The sequence below is a fragment of the Anabrus simplex genome, chromosome 2 (assembly GCF_040414725.1).
Source record: "Anabrus simplex isolate iqAnaSimp1 chromosome 2, ASM4041472v1, whole genome shotgun sequence".
Taxonomy (NCBI): Eukaryota; Metazoa; Arthropoda; class Insecta; order Orthoptera; family Tettigoniidae; genus Anabrus; species Anabrus simplex.
In genome coordinates, this window is record NC_090266.1 from 452220689 (window position 1) to 452242671 (window position 21983).

The following is a 21983-nucleotide window of genomic DNA, read 5'->3' on the forward strand; positions in this document are numbered from 1 at the left end:
TAAGTATTCAGTCATATTGTTATTAATGAGACAGATTTCAAAAACCGTAGTTGCAACCATGCGTGAACATTGCTCGAAGGAAAAATAGCTACTGTGGATTTCTTTTGCTAGATGCTTTACGTCGCACCGACACAAATAGGTCTTATGGCGACGATGGGACAGGAAAGGGCTAGGAGTGGGAAGGAAGCGGCCGTGGCCTTAATTAAGGTACAGCCCCAGCATTTGCATGGTGTGAAAATGGGGAAACCACGGAAAATCATCTTCAGGGCCGCCGACAGTCGGGTTCGAACCTGCTATTTCCCGAATACTGGATACTGGCCGAAGTTAAGCTACTGCAGCTATCGAGCTCGGTCTACTGTGGAATTGCCGCCGGGCATATCTAATAGAAGGCTTATTCTTCTTTTTCCTAATCTGTTTACCTTGCAGGGTTGGTTTTCCCTCGGACTCAGCGAGGGATCCCACCTTTACCGCATGAAGGGCAGTGTCCTGGAGCGTGAGACATTGGGTCGGAGGATACAACTGGGGAGAATGACCAGTACCTCGCCCAGGCGGCCTCACCTTCTATGCTGAACAGGGGTCTTGTGTAGGCCTTGCGGGGGAATGGGGAGATTGGAAGGGATAGACAAGGAAGAGGGAAGGAAGCGGCCGTGGCCTTAAGTTAGGTACCATCCCGGCATTTGCCTGGAGAAGTGCGAAACTACGGGAAACCAGGATGGCTGAGGTGGGAATCGAACCACCTCTACCCGTTTGACCTCCCGAGGCTTAGTGGACCCCGTTCCAGCCCTCGTACCACTTTTCAAATTTCGTGGCGGAGCTGGGAATGGAACACGGGCCTCCGGGGGTTGGCAGCTAATCACACTGACCACTATACCACAGAGGTGGACAGAAGGCTAATTACTGGACAGTAAGTGCCGATAGGTAATGTAACGGACCCGTTTAATTAAAACGTCCGTAATAATAATGTTACTACTGCTACTACTACTACTACTACTACTACTAATATCTTTACGTTCCACTAACTAATTTTCACGGTTTTCGAAGACGCTGAAGTGCCAGAATTTTGTAAAGCAGTACTTTTTTAAATGCAAGTAAATCCACAGACACGAGACTGGCGTATTTCAGCACCTTCAAATACCACCGAACTGAGCCGCCATCGAACCTGCCAAGGTGGGATCAGAAGACCAGCGCTCTATCGTCCGAGCTACGCAGACCGGCATTGGAGCTTAGAGTAAGTTGATCGTGCGGTTAGGGGCGTGCAGCTGTGATCTTGTATTCTGGTGATAGTGGGTTCGAACGCCACTGTCGGTAGCTGGGAAGATGGTTTTCCGTAGTTTCCCATTTTCACATCAGGGAAATGCTGGAACTGTACCTTTATTAGACTTCGAACGCTTCCTTCCCACTTGTATCACTTTTCTCTCCCATCGTCGCCGTAAGACCTATTTGTGTCGGTGCGACGTAAAACAATTTGTAAGTACATGCTTCGGTAATTTCGGAGACATGTCTGCAATTATAATATTAATAATAATTCGGACCTGTTAAAAGTTCACTATTTTCTTTAGTGTTATCTGACAGATTACGAGCTACGAAGTTTGAGTGGGGCGATTAACTTTTATTTTCATAATAGTCAGTAATAATAGACTAACACAGTTTTTATAATAATATTGTTAGTGGCTTTTCGACGGATGCAAGCTAATCGCACGGCCAACTCGCCCAATAATAATAATAATAATAATAATAATAATAATAATAATAATAATAATAATAATAATAATAATAATAATAATCATAATAATAATAAATCTTCACGTGCCAATGGAGACGCGCTGTGTCGGAATTTTGCCCACAGGTATTCTTTAACGTGCCCGTAAATCTACCGATCAGAAGCGGTCGTATTTGAGCACCTTCAAATACCAACGGATTGAGCCAGGATCGAGCCTGCTAAGTTCATGAAACCAATGCTTGAACCGTCTGAGCCACACAGCCTGGCAACGTTTATTTTGATACGTTGAATAGGCACCGCAAAATCAGCAGTAAGCTAGAAGGTTCTCATTTACATTTAAACATGTTCTCTTCGGTTGGAAGCACGAAAGGAAGGTACGTTTAATTAATTTATGTTTATAACATGTCCCTTACTGGTATGAAGTAAAACGTTCGATGTGTTTTGACATTTCAATTCCGATACTACTCACTTTGAAATTCTATCCCATGCATTCTTTCGTTGACGTAATAAACTTTATTTACGTACACGTCAACACGGGTTGTTTCTGCATACGGCGAGTTGGACTCCCAAAAGACCATGATATTGAAATCGCACTGTGGGAGAATATTCCACGTAAGCACTTCGACAAAAGCACTAGACCTGTCACGTGCCGGTTGTCTGCTGTTCCTAGCGACGGGAATGTGGCTGGACGGGTTCCCCACCCCTACATGAAACCGGTCTGTCTGACCTTGACCTGAATAACAGCTCTCATAGATGCGAATTATCGTCCGTACTACTACGCGAGTTACTTCGTAGTAGTAGCATCAGTAGTAGTATTTGAATAATGCCAGTGTATGAATACCACGAATACCATTATATGCTGCTAGTGTATCGTGTGGCAGAACAGAACACGGGTCGCCCTTCATGAATCTATCGGGAAAGGCTTCCAGCAATTTATATTTTGTTTCTTATTCCCTACGAGTTAAAACAGAGGACACTTTGCGTTTTTAAGGGCCGATGACATTAAGACAGCAATCATCATCATCATCATCATCATCATCGTCGTCGTCACGTATACATATTCAATAAAATAATCGTTTTATATTCATCATTACTGAAATGGGAACTATAAGTTAACATTTAACTTAAGAAGATTGCCTAGATTGTTTTGTTAATTTACAAAAGAAAGTTTAACGTTTCTTTTAATGCAATCTGTATGTTTTTGTTTTCTAAACTGGTGTACTGTAATGTTTAACATAGGTACATCATGTTGTTCACAGGCGTTTTCGTGTACGTTCGTAAATCCGTACTTTTCTATTCGAGATAGTCTTGTTACCGTCCACCTGGAATTACGGAGCCCGTACTGTATGTTGGTTCATTATTTTTCTACAACAGAGTGTTACGAATGCGACTGTAGTTCCCGCGACCACGCCACTCTTATGTCTGTGTCACTAATGTGCACTTTGTTCAGCTGTGTGCTGCTTGACTATGTAGCTCTCGTTACCGTCTTCTTTCTGTTCTTCTACTGCAGCCTTATGTCTTAACAGGTATACTGTATTCTACCGACATCATCTCAACACGCAGTAGCGTAATCTGCTGCGATTTACCGAGCTCGATAGCTGCAGTCGCTTAAGTCCGGCTCCATGGCTAAATGGTTAGCGTGCTGTCCTTTGGTCACAGGGGTACCGTGTTCGATTCCCGGGAGGGTCGGAAATTTAACCTTAATTGGTTAAATTTGCTGGCAGGGGAACTGGGTGTATGTGCCATCTTCATCATCATTTCATCGTCATCACGACGCGCAGGTCGCCTACGGAAGTCAAATCAAAAGACCTGCATCTGGCGAGCCGAACTTGTCCTCGGACACTCCCGGCACTAAAAGCCATACGACATTTCATTTCAGTGTGGCCAGTATCCATTATTCGGGAGATAGTGGGTTCGAACCTCACTCTCGGCAGCCCAGAAGATGGTTTTCCGTGGTTTCCCATTCTCACATCAGGCAAATGCTGGTGCTGTACCTTAATTAAGGCCACGGCCGCTTCCTTCCCTGTCCTAGCCCGTTCCAGTCCCATCGTCGCCATAAGGCCTATCTGTGTAGGTGCGACGTAAAGCCAATAGCTGCTGCGATTTGTTATTAGCACCATCATAGTAAAATGTAATATAGTTGTGCGGAATCTTCTTAGATATGTTCGACATCTGTGGATTGTGTATAATTTGATAACTCATCTGTACTCATGAAAGCGACCGTCGGCCTGGAGTTCAGGTTAATAGCTACATGCTCCGAAGACCTTAAAAAGTAGTTAGTGGGACGTAAAGCAAATAACATTAATTATTAATAGCTACATGTCTCTAACGTGTAACCTTGTTTATGTTTCTTATATTTGTTGATGTGTATGTTTGATGTTTATACACAATACGAGATTACAGCTGACTCATCCCCACGAGCTTGACCTGGTTCTCGTTTTACGCATAGTAATCTGTAGGTAACTACTGCGACCGATGCTAACTCACGTGACATATATTTCATCTTGTTTCCTCTTAAACCACGCATATTTTACTATTTTCTTCCACGTATTTCAGCTTTTAATGACCTAATAATAATAATAATAATAATAATAATAATAATAATAATAATAATAATAATAACGTTAAGTGCTTTACGTCCCACTAACTACTTCTACGGTTTTCTGAGACGCTGAGGTGCCCGAATTTAGTCCCGCACGAGTTCTTTTTATGTACCAGAAAATCTGCCGACACGAGGCTGACCTACAGTATTTGAGTACCTTCAAATACCACCGGACTGGGCCAGGTTCGAACCTGTAAAGTTGGAGTCAAAAGGCCTGCACCTCAACCGTCTGAGCAACTCAGCCCGGAAGGAGGCACGAAATGTAGGTACGTTTAATTTATTTAGTTGTATAACATGTCCAATATTCCTTTGAAACTAAACGTCCGATGTGTTTCGATAATTCAATTCCGATGCTACTCATTTGGGCATCCCATGACTGCTTTCGTTGGCGTAAGGATCTGCCATCTTTCTTCTACCGTTACGCAATGCACAACGGGGATCTACTGTATTTCACGTCCCGGCGCGCCTATCCCAATCAATAATTATATCACACGCTCGTACAGTTCCCGCACCGATTCAGGTTTTCAGGTCATTTCCATACTCACTGGACCACGGGGCTGATGACCACACATATCCCAACCCCTTAAAGGACATAACAGCAAATGAACCAGTATTAACGCTGAGAATTCGGTACATCTCCAGGGTCCGAAACCGATGACCAGGGTTGTCTGAAGCCCCTAAGACGAAACTGAATACTGACAACTACGAAACCAGTCTGGCGAGAATGTAACGTAACAAGGCATACGCTACTGTAGTAGCCACCTTCATCTGTTATCGTAGCTCAGTTGCTCTTAAACATAAAACCAGTTTGACAAGTATGTTACGTAACATCTCGTGCATTGCATAGGTAGCGTTCTGCTGTTGCACGTAAACATAAACAGAAACCAGTTTGGCACGCATGGCGCGTGACTCGCCTGTTCAAAAGGGAAGCTATTCATTCACAAGAACAAGGCATACTACCTATTCTAAAAACATCGTATCTCTTTGCTCTCGAAAATAACTTCCGAGAATTACTAAAAGTTTGATATGTAGTGGTTCGTCACATCGTTCTCTATTGCTAGAAGAAGTATCTGCACGTATACACCTAACACCCTGTATACTGAACAGTTATTGGGTTAGGAACACCTACATAATAACGAGTTGGTTCACCCCTTTCGAAGATTATGACTTGCCGACGTCGGGGAAGAGATCCTCCAAGGTGGCTAACTTTGACCATAGCCCACTCGACATATGCCCGATACAGCAACTCCGTCTGTTGGTGCATATTTTGCGGAGGAATAGGAGTGGATCTCCCTGTCCGATCCAGAATATACCTAATAAGCTAAGTGAAGCTACTGTCGGGTGTATTTGGGTGCGACGGTATTGTCGAGAATTCTTTATCGAATTGTAATAACGACTTTTTTGTGATTAATGCCTAATGACGCCAATTTTTACCACGCAAATTAGCCGCGTGGATCGAGTCACGTAACTGTCAGCTATTATACGGGTGATGGTAGTCTCGAACCCCACTATTTTCAGCTCAGAAGACGTCCTCCCTTAGTTACCCATTTTCACACCAGCCAAATGCTGGGGCCACTTACGGCCACGGCCGCTACCTTCCTTATTCTTACCCTTTTCCATCTTTGCATCGCCGAAAACCTTCGATTCATTAGTGCGATGTTAAACCACGTGCGAAAATATCACAGTGTGTTGTTCTGTCGAAACATTCCACAGACCAGGGAAGATAACCTGAAAGTGTGAATGCTGATGGTTAGCTAACAGGTACCTCTAGCGTTCGTCATTCAAGGATTTTTATATGATGACCATTGGTCCAACCCATGTCCGGAGAAAGAGCACATACCATGACAACTCTGCCGCCGTCTAGATTATAACCAGAGCGTGTGGCTTCACGTCATTCACTGCAGATGCGGACCCGACCATTCAATAGCTTCAGCAGGAAGCAGAATTTATAACTTCACACAATTGTCTGTAATGAGTCCAGTGACCTTTCTTTGGCCCATGTGAGGTGCCTATTTTAATGATGCGATTACGGCTGACTAATTCATTTCAAGCTTTTTATCCTTAGTGATATATTGAAATGATTGATCGCATTAAAGTGTGTACAGGCCTAACATGAGTACTCAGTGCCAAGTACTTCATATAATTTAGTGAGCACTATCATCCAGGTATAACAGAGCATACCGGCACGGGACTGGGAGAAAGAAATATATTCAAGAACGTTTAGTTCAGTAAAGCTCCTTCTCCAGCTGTGTTGGCTGCAATATATTGTTGCTCTGCACAATTCGAAACCTAGGTGAACTCGTGGTCAAGAATTGTCATAACTTTTCTATTAACGGAAAGCATTATCCGTCCGTGAACGATTTCTGTTGGAAACATTCTTACAAGTGAACTGGCAAAATATTTATGAACCAGAAGCATACGTATTTTTGCACGTGGTAAAAATACACTGGCTTCGCCTTATCGCCTTGACGCATGCGATGTATATTTCTACGTTTTGTTTTATTCACAAGGTGTGACGTGTGACGTTCTTTCTTTGTTCACCGGCAGGCCAAAGTTTATTTTTTATTTTTGTCGCACCGACACAGATGGGTCTTACGGCGACGACGGGATAGGAAAGTGCTGCGAGTGGGAAGGAAGCGACCACGGCCTTAATTAAGGTGAAGCCCCAACAATTGCCTGGTGTGAAAATGGGAATCCATGGAATAACACCTTCAGGGCTGGCGACAGTGGAGTTGGAACCTACTATCTCTTGAATGCAAGTTGACAGCTATAGGACTCAAACCACTCAGCCACTCACTTGGTTATTCTAAAAATGCAAAACACAAATTATAAATGTTATGCGAATTTTCTAGTGCGTCCTTAACTTACGTTAAAGTTAAAATAGCAGTATTTGTCTAATATGAGTGGGAACATGAAGGTTGGGTATTATGTAACCATGCTCTGGGTGATAATGGAAAGTTGCTGTGGCGGGTATTTGAAATGTCAGACATTAACTTCAATGTGCTCTAAAGGTGTTTAAAATACATGGCTGTCGAGGTTTTTCACGGAACATTGTTCATAAATGATTTTAAATGTAACTTGGAGACCCTTATGGCACTCATAGAGCCATGTTCATGGAGCTATTAACTGCGACATTCTTCATTAATACTGTATGAAGAATTTAGTAGATCAATGTACTGCACACTGCTCCTTCGTGTGAATTTTCTACTGTATCAGTTCATTAGAACCTGTTAAAAAAGTATTGATTTGCTCTGTATTGTTCTTTTCAGATAATATGCCCAAATGTGTGACGTCATTTAAATTGCTCTCATGAGGTGAAATCAAATTAACGTGTGTGGTCCGAAGTGTCATGTGCCGACCACTTAGTCAACTATAAGGGATCGATTCTCACTACCGTATCGGCATTTGTTGTTCCTATTTATTGAGTGTGAAATAATCAGGTGAACCACCAGTCTGTTCTCTCATAGCCCTATCAAAACTAACAGGCTATAAATCCATTTATCGTGCGAGCGTCAGATAGGTAAACAATAGATTGTCATATATCACCTATATACATCGCAAGTGGAAATGACACTCACATCAATTGGATTCGAAATATTTTAAAAAGCTTTAAGAGGTTATATATTGCAATGAATTCTCGGTAGATTTACGATCCGAAACCAGGGACGTGTTATTCATATCCCTGTCCCAGTTCTGGAGAATAGCAGAGAACATTAACATGCTATGAACCTTATTCTCGAATATTTGATTTCCCAAAATTCAAGGAATGCCTAGTTCCTCTCGAATCGCACACATACAATGTAGTTAAATCTTACCTGACTAGTAAAAGCAGCTCTACGGTAAGACTGGAAAAATACAAGCATCTGTCATCTGAGGTGACTGTGTGATCCTGCAGATTTTCAACAATCACGTAGAAAAATATTGAGCTAATTCAGCATTATGTTCCAAAGCATCTATACCAATCTGAAGTCAAAATAACTGAAGTCAGAACCTGTGACTCCTTAGTAACACAGTTTATTAAACACTTCCCACCAACACAAGTACACGAGTCTGAAAACCAGCAGCAACGGATTATTTCGATACCATTGTTTGCAACTATCTTTGACGAGTCTTTTTCCACGATTATTCATTCTGACATCAACGCAGTACCGGTACCTCATTCAAATTCCGCGCCACAAATTACTTGGAGACTGTTCAAGAGCATTAAACACATGCAGTCCACAGTCGCAATGATTACATAACTTTCGCAAAGGTATTCATCTTCTACAATATACTGTACTGTTCCGTACGACTGGAAAGCCAGCCAGAGTGAAGTGATTTAGTCCTGTACGGAGGCTGCTTTAGTTGGTATCCTGAATATAGCTTTTTTATTTCAAATATTGTACATGACTCTAAGGTGATACTGGGAGATGTAACATTTAAGTTTTTCAGTCTGTCAAAACACTAACTATAACACGTACAAACCTGTATAAAACACTTATTAATCAACGAATGACATTTTGCTCCCCATGAAAGTCCTCAAATTCTGTTAAATCGCTTTTAACCATGCGTAACGGTGTGCAATATTGCTTGTGTTGCATAAACTTGTCACTGAGTGTGAACTGGTGATATTATGAACAAATGATACAAATAGAAAAATAGACTATAGTTACACAACCCTTCCCTCTCAGACGGTTTAGGTGCTGGCCTTCTGAACTCAACTGGACAGGTTCGATCCTGGCTCAGTTTGGTGGTATTTGAAGGTGCTCAAATAGGTTAGCCTCGTGTCGGTAGCATTACTGGCACGTAAAATAACTTCTGCGTGAGTACATTCCGGTACCTCAGCGTCTCCGTAAACCCGTAAAAGTAGTTGGTGGGACGTAAGTCTATTATTATTATTATTATTATTATTATTATTATTATTATTATTATTATTATTATTATTATTATTATTATTATATCTCTGCTGGACAGAGTTGTTCACCTTACGCCTACACCACGGTAAACCATTTTCAGGGCTGCCGATAGTAGAATTCGAACCCACCATCTGCCGAAAACAAGCTCACAACTACGGAAGCCAAACCACACGGCTAACTCGCTCCATATTCAGTCACTTTGCATTCTGAGGACAGTCTATAAACAACGCCAGGTGTACAGCGACGTTCTCGTGTCTTAATTGATCATGTTAACACATTTCAATACAATCGATGACTTTACAGAACGTTCCTTTTAAGATTGCAGCAATGAATCACTATTTTTTTTTTAGTATCTCAACATCATTTAATTTCATACTGTGGCGTAATTTCCTGGCGGAAAATTATACTTTACCGTACTATAATGACTTCCCGCACTCATTTATTAGAAACCGTCACTGACTGGTTGAACTCCGCTTCACAGTAAAAACGGATAGTCAGAGAGATTATGAAACAGTGAATCGTTTCTCCGCCTCTCTACACCAAAAGTGGTGTCTCTACAATTTCAGCTCAAGTAATCTACTGTCATGGCCATGCTAATGCACAGATTAATCCATTTCCGATAGATACATATCGCATATATCGCAGTAAATCTGGAAGTTCGCATCAGCTTCATTAATCCAGGACTGGAGAACCATGTTTACTACTTTGGTGGCTTAGTGGACTGTTCACTGTTTCAAATAACATTAAGTTTGATGTTTCATAACCATATAACTCCATGTGCTCACATCTTATATACTTCAGAGCAAAAAAACAAAATTACACATACGTATCAAAATTATGTATGATTAAATATTTAAAATTAACGTAAGTAAATTCACCATAGTGTGAATTAAAATATTGTATTCAACAGCCACAGTAAGTGATCATGCCTTATCTGCTGTTCCGATGGAATTTCGAAACGAGGAACGTAAATTACTGCCTTTGAGTTTATGATGTCTTAATTGACCATCCTGTCCAGTTTCAATACAATCGATCTGGCCCAATGTATACAGAGTGGTCGGAAACAACGTGAACGGGCAATATGAGTGTTAGAGGGTTAGTCATACTGATAAATAATTGGAAAAATGATTAGTTATCTCGCGCCGTTCTTATTTTATCAGCTGCTGAAGGTAGCCAATCTATTGCTTCGCGGATGACTTTAGATGGGCTTTGTGAGGCGGTGTTGCTAAATCTGCACGTGGCTTATCGCCGACTTGAGAGCGCCAATACAAGTGATATACTTCTCCAGGGGAGGGACTTGAACAACGACCTCCCTGCTGATAGGCTCGGCCCACAGCAAGCACGCTACGGTGGCATTGGATGAAACCCACGGTGTGTTAGTGTTTGATGATAATTTCTTTACTTGGCTCTCAAGCCCGACCAAGCCACGTGCAGATTTAGCAAACCCGCCCCGTAAAGCCCATTGGAATTGGCCCGTGAAGCGATCTGATTCGCTAACTTCAGCAGCTGTTAAAATGAGAGCGGCGCGAAATATCGGCTTATTTATCAGTCTCTAAGGCTCATATACGCGGTTCACGTTGTTTTCGACCACCCTGTACATACTTATTTGTCAGTATACTTATCATTTCGTCCTTCAATTGTCGTGATCTTGAATTGTGCTACATGATAAGAAAACTGCCACCCACACAGATATATCGAATGACTAGGACCTTTGGTAAGCCATATTATATATATTTGCCCGCGCTTTACTTCTGATAGCATTATTCAAACATTTTGTTATTCCTGTAGACCTATAACCAAATGTAACGCTGCCCGGTATTAAAACATGGTGAATTATGGATATCTAGTGGTTTTATGTCAATGTTATCTGACTGTGAAATAATTAATCCGAAAGTAAGATGAGATTAGCAAAACAGCCCATTGGCATAACAGAACAACATGTATCTGTTAGGTAAGCTTTCAAACGCTTTATGCGTTTAAGCCAGAAGTTGCCTGAATGCATTAAAATGGCCGTTAATTGCTAACTGAGCAATTAATCAATTATTATTTTATGACGCAGCAATAAATCTACAAAAGCATCAATTTAACTGCCAACTGAGCGAGTTGACCGTGTACTTATGGTTGAGTAACTGTGAGCTTCCATTCGGGTGATGGTCGGTTCGAATCCCACCGTCGGTAGCTCTGAAGATTGATTTCCATGACTTCCCATTTTCACGCCAGGAAAATGCTGGGGCTGTACCGTATTAAAGGCCACAGCCGCTACTTTTCCAATCATAGCCCTTGCGTCACCGAAAACCTTCTGTGTGTTAGTGCGATGTTAAACCACTAGCATAACAAATACAAAGCAAGAAAGAAAATACAATACAATGGATTTATTTTGTCTGGCAAGATTAAGGTCATTAGGTCCTCTCTTCCGTCTAACCATAAAATACATAATTTGCATGTGCAAAATTAAAATAAATAGATTTACAATTGAAACATCTTGCAACTATTTAACAATACAATATTATGATCTAGAGCAATAATAAAAATAGGAAAATGATGATGGTGATGATGATTATGATGATTAAGATTATTATTTACACAATTATGACATGATTGGCTAATTTCCATTAACCTTAATAATAATAGTGTGATTATATAAACTCTATAGTTTGAGGAAGGCTAAATCTACAATATTTACGTAACATACGAATAACAATGTAGAACTTCATCTATTACTTACTAGGTGTCGGTGACATAATTGCCGAAAACTAGCAGGTGAGGCTCCTCTGACAGAGACGCATAGTGTATTCCATTGTCGTGCCGAAGAAATAACAAATGAGTTTGTGTATCGTATGGTGCGGTGAGGTGGGATAGATAAGCGTGTATCAGATTTTGAGCGTGTTCCGAAACTGTGATTGGATGAGAGGTGGTGAAATTGACTGTACAGGTAGGGAGGTGAGCATGAGGAGAGTATTCGATGAAGGAAGCATAAAGCATGAAGATTGTGGCGCTGTTTGAGTTTTAGCCAACCGAGTTCATCGTAGGCAGGTGTAACATGGTCATAGTAACGTAGATAAGATGTATAGCGAACACAGGCGTTTTGCGCGCGTTGTAGTTTGTCGTAAGAGTAGCAGTCTGGTCGCTGTACACAGCGTCACAGTAGTCGAAATGAGGTAATACCAGAGTGCAAATGAGGCGTTCCTTTAATACACGAGAAAATATGTTGCGGAATCTTCTAAGTAAGTTAACTGTCGCAAATACTTTCCTGGAGACGCTGGTAATCTGCTGCTTCCAAGAAAGATGTTCGTCTGTCATAAAAACGGGATCTTTGACAGATTCACTGAAATCAATGGGTGAATTTTGTAGGTAGAGTTTTGGTAAAGTGAATTTGATTATGGTTTTTGAACAAAGCCGAGGTTGTGAAATTATTACAGCTTGAGATTTTACATTATTTAATCTAAGTCCATGCGTGTCAGTCCAGTTACAGAAGTCTCTATTGAAATTTTGACTTCATCGGTTAGTCTTTCCGGTTCACAGTGAAGGTATAATTGTATATCGTCAGAGTATATGTGGTGTCCGCAGCTGTTTACCGACGACGTAATATCATTGATACAGACAGAAAATAGAAGCGGTCCTAGGACAGATCCCTGTGGAACACCAACCTCTACAGATCGCCAGGATGAATATTCATTATTGTTATTTCTTACACACTGCAGACGACCGCGGAGATATGAATTCCTCCACTGAAGACTGTTTGTCGAGAATTGGCGTTTAAATAGTTTGGAAAGTAGTATATCTATGTCAGCTGAGTCAAAAGCTTTAGAGAAGTCAAAAAGAGCTAGGATGGTAACTTGTCTTTTGTCCATCGCATTGCGAATGTCGTCTGTAACCTTAACCCGCCAATGCACGGGTTGGGTCTGTGAGACCCATGCGCTGGTATTTCCAACATTTTCTGACAGACGGTGATAGCTGCATACTTCCGGCTTCTGCTACCTTCCTTTTATCACCGGTGTAGTATTCCTGCAGACGAACATGGAAGTGATTGCTTTAGTACGTGAGCAGTGGTAAGTTAAAGTGCTCTGTGGGCCTGTGAGACCCAACCCGTGCAGTCGTGTAAGTCTTTTTTTATCATAAGCATTTTAGTCTTTCCATATTAACCGTGTACATAAAGATTATAAGGTGCTTATTACTTAGCGTTTTGTCCAAATCCGTGGTTTAGCTAGCCTGGCTGTCTTTCACCTTAGTTCCTTGGGTTTTAAGTACAGAGGTGACACTGAAAATGGGTTGACCTAGGCTAATGAGTTCGTTTCTTCGTAGGTCTAAGAAAAAGGAGTGTTATGATGTCAGCAAGCCACGTGATATGGAACGAGTTGCCGCATTATTGGAGGAACCATTGTCAGCTGATGAAATTTACTATGGTTGTTCTCTCGTCGATGCACAGCGACGATAAAACTGAGGAGAGTATAAGAGGAAAGAGGAAGCCTGTAATAGTCACATTCTATAATTCAGGTCAGGGTGGTGTAGCCTGTGTAAACGAAAGGACGGCTCGAAACACCATAAGTTGGACAATGGTCGTCTTCTATGCGTTGCTGAATATTACAGGCTTTAACGAACATTTAATATTCAGAGCCAACAACACTAACTCTCCAGACGCAAGGAACAGAATAATTTTTTTGAAGAAACTCTTGTTTCTTCTAACTGAAGAACAAATAAGAGAAAGAGGTGTCTCAAGATATCTTCCTAAGAACATTCGCGATACTGCAAGAAGGATGTGTGGGTTGACGGCAGAAGCAGGGCGTGAAAGTACAGAAAATAAAAGAGGACGTCGTGCATATTGTAGAGTCAGAAAAGACCCGCTACTCGTGCTGTTTGTGCAGAAAGTAAATGTACCTTGAACCCCCCGTATTTGTGTGTAGTGAATGTAAAGCTGAAATTTGAAAGTTCCAGTGAACATTCTGGATCGTGAAGATTAGGTTATGACGATTTCATAAATTTTGATTTGATAAGTTCTGAATTTTGTGATCAAATAAAATATTGTGTGTAAATTTGCAGTGGTTAGAGAATTGCTTTGTAAAATGTTAAGTAAGTGTTAATCATCAAAGGTTTTGTGACAGCAATGTGTTTATGGTGTTATAGGAATAGGAGGGAATGAACACTGAAAATAAAAATACATTAGCATACTATAAAAAAGAAATATGATGATGGGTCTGTGAGACCCAACCCGTTTACTCATGTAACTTTTTGTGACCCGTGCACTGGCGGGTTAAGTTGTGCAGTACTACTGCCGTGGTTACGTCGAAAACCAGACTGGTGTTCGTCAAGAATATCGTATGTTTGCAAGTATTTGGGGGCTTGTTGATGTACCATGAATTCTAGAGCTTTTGAACGGACAGACAATATGCTCACAGGTCTATATCCGCTTACTTCTTCAGGCGGTGATTTTTTAGCGATCGGGACAACAATTGCAGCTTTCCATAAGGAGGGATACGTGCCAGTCATTAGTGAATGGTTAAATATGTGTGTTATAATAGGTAGAATTATGTCAGTTATTGTCTTAATAAGTTTTTCTGTGTTGTCTATCCCTTTGGACTTTGATTTTTTTCTAAATATGGCTTGTTTAACTTGCAAGGGTGTCACATGTGAAGAGTAGAATTTTCCTCTGTCAGGTGCAGGGGAGCTGTAATTGTTGTCTAGTGTTCTATGTTCTTTTCTCCGTCAGTGGTATATCCGGGAGTGGTAAAATATGTGTTGAGGGATTCGGGGGTATGTCAATAGGATGATCGTCTCTTTGTTTATCTATTCCCATGTGTCTTAGTTATTTCCAAGCTTTAGCAGGTCTAGAACTTTAACAGGGTATGTGCATGTCTAATTCTAGCGTTGCATACTGCCTGCGATATTTTATTTCGTAGCCGTTTAAATGCGTCAAAATTGTCTTGAGTCGGTTGTCGCTTAAACGTTCTGTGTGCGCCATCTCGTCTTGCCATTAACTCCTTTAGCTCCAGGTTTAGCCACGGTGCTGGGGCTCGTGATAACCGTAGTGTTTCGGCGGGGCGTGTCGATCATAGAGCGCTGTCAGATATTCGTTAAATATGTATACTTTAATGCCAATGTCGTCAACTGTCAGTATATGGTGCCATGTAACATCTACTGCGTCCTCAGTAAAAAATACTATAGTCAATTTTAGAGAGATCTCTAAATGTAACAGTCTTTGGTGTTGTCCTTCGGGTCTTTAAGGAGTAGGACATGTATATTAGGTCATGATATGAAATTCCTGGTAAAGATGTCTGTCCGTGTCTGCCGAAAAATGTTACCCCGTGTTGACTTAGCTGCGGTTATGAATCATTGTTGGGATGAGATATCATAACATCACGATCATTCTACGAATACATTCAGTTCAGTTACAATACAGTTCATGGCAGGTCCTCCTTTGAGGAGTTACAGTACCTACAGTATGTCATCTGACATCTTCTCTTCAGTACACAATAGACACAATAGAAGACCATGCAAATGTACTAGAATCTAGATCACTACACAATACCGTATAAATATTCGTAAATTCTTCAAAAGTAAACTGTTCGCTGGACCGCGTCCTCAACACGTATAAATAGACTTCCTCATCCCTCACTCCGTTTCGATATATCCAAGCTCATTCGGCCTGTCTATCCAATTGTGAGTGAGAGATTTCCCGCGCTATGGTACCCATGCGGCTATCTCCCGACGACACCCGAAGTTGTCACTTTTGGGTCCGTAGTTGCCTTCGGGACTGACTTTAGGATAACCATGTCCACTACTTGGATTCTCCGTAGAATTTTCATTAAAATTTTCCCTGAATGTTTTTTTTTTCAAACCTGGAAATAGCTGTATGTTTATCAACTGCGTATACAAAATAAACTACTAGTATGTATTTTGCTAGTTGCTTTACGTCGCACCGACACAGATAGGTTTTATGGCGACGATGGGACAGGGAAGGGATAGGCGTGGGAAGGAAGCGGCCGTGGCCTTAATTAAGGTACAGCCCCAGCATTTGCCTGGCATGAAAATGGGCAACAACGGGAAACCATTTTCAGGGTTGCCGACAGTGGGGTTCGAACCTACTATCTCCCGAATACTGGATACTGGCTGTACTTAAGCGACTGCAGCTATCGAGCTCGGTACTAGTATGTAGTACGGAGATCTTCCAGCTTCAAATATTCCTACATGAATACACAAATAATAATAATAATAATAATAATAATAATAATAATAATCATAATAATAATAATAATAATAATAATAAATTCTTTATTTCCTAATCTGTTTTCCGTCCAGGATTAGTTTTCCCTCGGACTCAGCGAGGGATCCCACCTCTACCACCTCAAGGGCAGTGTCCTGGAGCCCGAGACTTACGGTCAGGGGATACAACTGGGGAGGACGACCCCGCTCAGGCTGCCTCACCCGCTATGCTGTACAGGGGCCTTGTGGGGAGGGGATATTGGAAGAATAGACAAGGAAGAGGGAAGGAAGCGGCCGTGGCCTTAAGTTATGTACCATAACGGTATTTGCCTGGAGGAGAAATGGGAAACCATGGAAAACCACTTCGAGGATGGCTGAGGTAGGAATCGAACCCTTCTCTACTCAGTTGACCTCCCGAGGCTGAGTGGTCCCCGTTCCAGCCCTCGTACCACTTTTCAGATTTTGTGGCAGAGCCCTGAACCGAACGCAGGCCTCTGGGGGTGGTAGCTAACCACGCTAAACCCTGCACCACAGAGGTGGACATATTAATAATAAAAGAAGTAGAAGAAGAAAAATAATGAGAAGAAGAATACATTGTGATAGATACAGTGCAGGGGTATATGTACCTTTACTTACTTACTTACTTACTTACTTACTTACTTACTTACTTACTTACTTACTTACTTACTTACTTACCCGGCCCTGCAGTCCTTGAAGGACCTGGGCCTTGTCGATCACTTGTCTCCTCCAGTCGTCTCTTGAAGCGGCCAGTCTTCTCCAGTTCCGTATTCCTTAGTCTTCTCAAGTCCGCCTATACGTCGTCCAGCCATCGAAATCTTGGTCGTCCCACTGAACGACTTCCCTCGAGCCTGGTGACTAGCACCTTCATTGGCACTCGCTGTTCCTCCATTCGTTGCACATGTCCCAACCACCGTAATTTTCTAACCGTTATATCTGCTGTTATTGACGGATTCTTAGAGTTCATACAGCTCTTTGTTGGTCCTAATTCTCCAGCCACCCTTCTCGTATACTGCACCATACATCTTCCTCAGCACTTTTCGTTCTCATGCATCCAAAATTTAACTGATTTGCTGTGTAATTGTCTATGTTTCCGATCCATACATAACGACAGGTTTTATAATCGTTCGATACACTGTCACCTTCAGCTGTCTTGAGATATTTGACGATCGCAAGAAGTTATGGGAACTATAGCATCTACAATATTTAAAAATTTCTAAATATCAATTAAACTATAGCATCTGTTGCCTGCCGCTGTACTTGCCTTTATCTCTAATGGTACTACATTACCCTCCGTGACTATCCCTCTCAAATACTTGAATTGAACTAAAGAAGAAGAAGAAGAAGAAGAAGAAGAAGATAATATATTGTGGTAAATACAGTGCAGGGTTATATATACCATCACAAGCGAAATAAATGTTTAACAAGACCTTCTAATTCTCGACCATTTTCAAATGATGACACATACTTCCTTCATTTTCCAATTTCAAGCTTACACATAAATATGGATATAAGAACCGAGTGGATTGGCCACAATAGATTCCTTCCAATTCCGTACTCAATTTTATTCTCCATAACTGATTTAATCTTAATTAGCTCCTCAGCTCAGGTTGGCATCAGGAAGGGCATCCGGCCGTAAAAACCTGCTCTATAATGTCATCTCTCCTTATCTCCAAATCCCTATCAGGAAAAGGAGACTAGCGAGAGACATATACGCCCTACTGCAGAGAATGTCCACTTTTGTCAAGCCACGCCGGTTGAGAGTCTAGATAACTGAACAAGAAATTCGCCGTTAGGAACTCTTCACAGTTGAAAATAAAAAGGAGTCGGAGCTGGCACAATTCAAGATAAATTTACAGCAATATTAGCTATAAACAACTGAAAGAAATTGAAAGATAATGAGACATGCATAGAGGAAATACGAAATAGCTTTGCGTGGTAGTCATGAAAGTTTCTTCCAGGGCTGGGCTTATTAGCTCAGATGGTAGGGCGCTGGCGTTCCGAGCTCAAGTTGGCGGATTCAATCGTAGCTCATTCCGGTGGTATTTCAAGTACGTCAGCCTTGCGTTGGTAGATTTGCCGGAACATAAGTGAACTCTTGTGCGGCAAAATTATAACACCTCGGCGTCTCCAAGAAAACCGTAAAAGAAGTTAGTAGGACGTAAAATTACTTACATTAATATTATTATTGGCCGGACTGAGTAGCTCACATGGTAGAACGCTGGACTTCTGAGCCCAGCTTGGCAGGTTCGAGCCTGTCTCAGTCTCAGATGCTCAAATACGTCAGAATCGTGACAGCAGATTTACTGCCACGTTAAAGAAGTCCTTCGGGACAAACTTTCGACACCTCGGTTTCTCCGAAAGCCGTAAAAGTAGTTTGTGGGACTTAGAATCAATAACATTCTTCTTCTTCTTCTCCTTATTATTATTATTATTATTATTATTATTATTATTATTATTATTATTATTATTATTATTATTATTATTATTCCAGACTAAGAAGAGCAAGTTTGGCAGGCAGTTAAATATGGTGCTAATGATCATAGACTGCAATTGAAGCAGCAATGTACTGAGTGGTACTGGTATCCCAGTTTAGCGCGTGCGTCCCTGCCGGGGAAATGTACACCTGTCCAAACGAGACGGGTTATTAACTGCTACAGGAGAGACGAGGCAAGTAGACACCTGCAATGTTGACACAGGCGTTAGCTACTATAATGACCTCGTTTGTATCTTTTACGACAATTGTGGAGGACGTATTCTTTTTTAAATATCTCTGTTTACGGGTCGGCCTAATTAGCTTGTGGGGCGAAGTGGATAGGGAGTTAATGGGCCACTTGTGGGCCTTTCCTTCCACTAATGCATTGGTCAAACGAGGGTCGGCGGAAGGTTAATGATGAGTGTGAAGTGATGAACTTCTAATTTACTGCAACGACTGTCTCAGGAAATCTATACTATTTAATTAGCAATTCTTGTGTATACATATTCGCTTTCTCGGAAACGGCTCCAAAGATTTCGACGAAAATCACAGACTAGAGGTTTCTTGGAACTAGTTATCAATCGGTAAGGGTCTCATCTTCATATACATTAATTTATCAGGTGTGGCTTACTAAACAAGAAAATGATGGCCACAATATATACTAAACCAAACCAAAACCAAACCCCATGGCACTACAGCCCTTGAAGCCCTTCAGATAATATCCCATTCCACCCTTATTTCTCCTTCAAGGTTATCTTCGGTTTTATCATTATAGTAGCTATTTTACTATTACTAACTCTTCTTGAACCATATATATTAGGAGATCCTGATGAGTTTACTCCTGCCAATCCTTTCATATTCAACCTGAATCATATTTCCTCTTTGCCTATGCAACTCTACGATCTATTCCTAATAAGTTGGGAGATGTAATTGCATTAGTAATATCTGTTGCAATTCTTCTTATCCTCCCTTTTACTGCAAACAATATATTCCATGGTATCCAATTTTATCCAATCAACCAAATTTTATTTTGATCTATAGTATCTATTGTTGTCCTCCTAACATGAATTGGTGCTCGACCTGTACTGTAGAAGCGACCGCTGCTCAGCCGGAAGGCCAGCAGATTACCAGGTGTCGTGTGGTCAGCACGACGAATCCCCTCGGCCGTTATTCTTGGCTTCCCAGACCGGGACAATATATACTGTTTAGCGAAAAGATCCAGCAGCATACGTGGTAATTGTGCTCGTTAAATGTGACCAGTTTGCTCTTATAGTTTGGTGCCCAGCTTATACAGCTCAAGTCTCGGTGCTTGTAAAATTTGTTACCATCAGATTTTTTTTATTGCTAGTTGCTTTACGTCGCACCGACACAGATCGGTCTTATGGCGACGGTGCGACATAAAAGGGGTAGGAGTGTGAAGGAAGCGGCCAAGGCCTTAATTAAGGTGTGAAAATAGGAAACCACGGAAAACCATCTTCAGGGCTGCCGAGAGTAGTGTTCGAACCCACTATCTCCCGAATACTGGATACAGGCCGCACTTAAGCGACTGCAGCTATCGAGCTCGGTCCATCAGATTGTTGGCCGGCAGGTTAGGGGAGATGGTGGTATACAATTACTAATTCGTTTTCAGGCGTTTACCTCTGCTTAATTATTTATAAATACGTTTTTGTCAACGAAGACCGACGGTTATCATAATAATTTACAATTGCATACACCTTATGCTAGCCACCATCATTTAACTCTTCTTCAGATGCCATACAGCTTATGCTAGCCACCATCATTTAACTCTTCTTCAGATGCCATACACCTTATGCTAGCCACCATCATTTAACTCTTCTTCAGATGCCATACACCTTATGCTAGCCACCATCATTTAACTCTTCTTCAGATGCCATACAGCTTATGCTAGCCACCATCATTTAACTCTTCTTCAGATGCCATACAGCTTATGCTAGCCACCATCATTTAACTCTTCTTCAGATGCCATACACCTTATGCTAGCCACCATCATTTAACTCTTCTTCAGATGCCATACAGCTTATGCTAGCCACCATCATTTAACTCTTCTTCAGATGGCATACAGCTTATGTTAGCCACCATCATTTAACTCTTCTTCAGATGGCATACATCTTATGCTAGCCACCATCATTTAACTCTTCTTCAGTTGGCATACACCTTATGCTAGCCACCATCATTTAACTCTTCTTCACATGGCACAGTAAAAACCTTCGTTTCGACCTGAGCTGGTTAAATACGTGCAGGATGCAGCAACAACAATGGGGGCTGATTTACTGCAAATACCATGCAACTCACTTCATTTCGGTGTAAGATTATTTCAACAGTAGGCTTCTTGGTGGATACGTACATTCGTGTTCAATGTGAGATCGAATTCAATGGATAAAATATAATCGAAATAAGATTCTCGTAGAATAATACACGGGAGTAACCGTTTTAATTAATGAACTAGAAGAAACAAAATAATGCCACAGTTGGTGAAAACAAATTACCATCTTCGTTTCCAGGTTCAACTCAATATTACACGCAGAATTTTGATGATGCGATGGTTATCGTTCAACGGGTTGGATACCCTGTTTTCTTTATCACAGTAACGTCAAATCCTAAATGGCCGGATGTAAAACAAACGTTGCGAATTTCTTTACTAGACGGTACTACCCTGGAGCAGCTGCCACAAAATCGTCCTGATATCGTAGCCAGAGCTGCGAAATGAAGATTCGATCAAATAATTGAAGATTTCGACTAAAGTCAGGTATTTGGAAGGGTCATCGCTTTTGTATGTACTAAATAATTCGTAAAGAGAGGACTCCACCTATGCATCAGTTGATGATTACGACTACAGATGACAAAATTCGTCAATCAGAGCAACTAGACGATTTAATATCAGTTTAAATACCCAGCAACAGTGATTTAGAGTTAAGAGAACTCACGCTCAGGTGGATGATTCACAATCTATGTGGATATTTAAGTCCTAATTCGACGTGTATGGTGAAGAAAAATGGACGAACAAAGTGTCGAATCGACTATCCTAAATCTTTTCAGGAAGTAACATATTTAGTA